Source organism: Neopsephotus bourkii, unplaced genomic scaffold (genome assembly GCF_033783945.1).
Source record: "Neopsephotus bourkii isolate Nb327-2 ecotype Australia unplaced genomic scaffold, CSIRO-AGI_Nbou_v1 NB_168, whole genome shotgun sequence".
In the NCBI taxonomy this organism is placed as follows: Eukaryota; Metazoa; Chordata; class Aves; order Psittaciformes; family Psittacidae; genus Neopsephotus; species Neopsephotus bourkii.
This window is the reverse complement of record NW_026900684.1, coordinates 19,084,456-19,087,124: the sequence shown is the minus strand read 5'-3', so window position 1 is coordinate 19,087,124 and position 2,669 is coordinate 19,084,456.

Sequence of the window (2,669 nt, the reverse complement as noted above, 5' to 3'; positions counted from 1 at the left end):
TGAACACTGCCAGGAATGGAGCATTCACAACCTCCCTGGGCAACCCATTCCAGTGCCTCACCACCCTCACAGGAAAGAATTTCCTCCTTATATCCAATCTAAACTTCCCCTGTTTAAGTTTTAACCTGTTACCCCTTGTCCTACCACTACAGTCCCTAATGAAGAGTCCCTCCCCACCATCCCTATAGGCCCCCTTCAGGTACTGGAAGGCTGCTATGAGGTCTCCATGCAGCCTTCTCTTCTCCAGGCTGAACAGACCCAACTTTCTCAGCCTATCTTCATATGGGAGGTGCTCCAGTCCCCTTATTTTCCTGCCCTTATTTGCTGGTAGGCATGCTCCCTGTGCTTGAAAATCTGGATCTTCCTTCTCAAAGACCATGGGCTTCCATCTCAAAGACCATGTTTAGACAGAGGAAAATGAGTGGCTGCTTAATGACAGTAACATTTAAAAAAACAGGCTGGTCTCAAGCTGATGACTCAGTGTAAAATAGCGTAATGCAATTATGCCATGCCATTTGTTTCTGATTCACCTGCTGCTGCTTGTTGTTTATTTGCCTAATATTTCTTTATTCATGCTTTGCACCACTATTTTCCATCCTTTGCCAAAATCATATTGTTAATAATTAACTGCATGCAGCACTCCTGTGGTTCTGTGCTCAGTGCTGGCTTATTTCATGCAGCGCTGTAGCACAACAGCAAGTGAGGAAATTCAAGCCTAGAGAAGCAATAATTTATTACAGTAGAAATGAGGACAGAATGAGTCACACTGCTGACAGATTCTGACATGCAACCGATCTATTAGAGGTTTGCTTTTCTCCCCCTCTCTTCCAGATGTGCTCTTCTTAAAGGCTGCACAGAAATATTTCCTCACTTGGAACTCTCTGTTCGTATCTACAAAAGCTTTTGAAAAAAGACCCTAAACCTGAGAACTGGTAAATATGTGTGGATGTAGCGGTGCTTTTCTTGTATCTTGAGATGCCTTGATATTGTTAGCAGGGGATGAATGTTAACAGCGAGTATTCTGGGACTGTAAAATACAGCCTGGAGGCTGATAACTACCTGTCTGTGAGAAGATATTTATGCTGGTTAAGTTTTTTCAAGAACAGATCTGTCTTATTATCAATTTCCTTGGACTTAAGGGCATTTGCTTAGTGCCAAGATATGAAAAGTTAGATTAAGGCAGCACTTTAAGGTGTACCTTTACTCACAGCTGTATTCTATAAATACTAGGCCAAGCATCCTTTACCTCCTGGGGGTAAATAGTCCTCCTAAAGGACTCCTTTGAAACCTGCTGGTGCTTTCCTTGGGACTGAAGGCTGTGTGATTTGGGACTGCGTGAATTAGAAGCTTTGTTTATCCCGCAGTCTACAGAATAGTCCTGTCTTGAAACAGAGCTGTGCAAAGGGGGAAAGGCAGGAATCCTCTTTTAGAAACTGCAGCTAAGTGCTGCCTTCTCCATAGACGAACAATAGGTAACTTCCATGACTAGTCAGTCTTCTAAATCCAAAGTGCAACTGTATTTTACATTGTGGGCTGGGGGGAGGCTGAAGAATGAGACTGAGCTTAATCAGTAATCCTATGTGCAAACTGTGCCTGAATCTCAGCAGGAGTTGCCAAGAAAACAGTATGAAATAATATTGGAATATTGACAAGGACTGTACAATACTTTCATGTGTGATGCTTCCTCAGCCCTGCATTGTTCCTCAAAGAAAAGGAAAGGCAGCACAATAAAATGGTGTATATTCAATTCTGTGCCTACAGATGCAAACATGATATTGAGAAACTTGATCAAATCCTTCCAAGAGAGGAAGAATGAGTTATGTTTGAATTTATTGTTCATCTGCTAGCTTTAGTAGCTTGCCTGGGGGAAGTAGTTTTGTTGTCTCCTCTGTCGCCATCAGAAAAATTCTTTATACAGGCCAAGGTGATTCAAACAAATAAACTGTTTTATAGGTGTTCTTAACAGAGAGAAACAGCTTTTGTTGTAATCTGCATTAATTTTAAGTGGTTTCAAGTATGTATCTTAACCTGAGTAGCATTGCCGAACTCGTAAGAAATGTTTCTTTTAGAGTCTGAAGATTTCCAAAAGATCCTTTGTGGTTTTATCCCTCTCTCCCCTCCCCTCCTCTTCCCCTCCTTCCTTCCCTCCCCTCTTTCTCCTCTCATCTCTTCTTTCCCCAACAATTTGGTAAAAATGTGAAGAAAATGTGGAAATTGTGAAAACTGCCAGCCAGCCTGCTCTGGGCAGCATACAAACCCTTAAGGTTTAGGTTGATGTCTTGCAGACTTTAATTAAAGATAATATATAGGATTAAGTAATTCTCAGATGTGCTGAGAATCTTAGTAAGTCATGCTTCTTAGAGGACAAATGCAGTATTTGGGACAAATGTAGAGGGCAATTGCGGAAGAGAAATGCCTTTTCCCCAAGCGAGGGGACAGCTTAGTGCCAGTGGTGGGGACAAGTGGGACTTCCAGGGACTTGTTTGTCAGTTGTGTTGTGGAGAGAGCAAGGAAAGGGACAAAGATGAAGCCTGGTAAAGATTCTACAGAAAGTAGGTTTGGGACATTTAATTTCAGTGACATGAACAGTTATGGAAATGAGCACAACAGAAAAGGCCGAGGGCATGACAGAGGCTCCAAGAGCCTTGTTCAAAGGAAATGTATCTTGT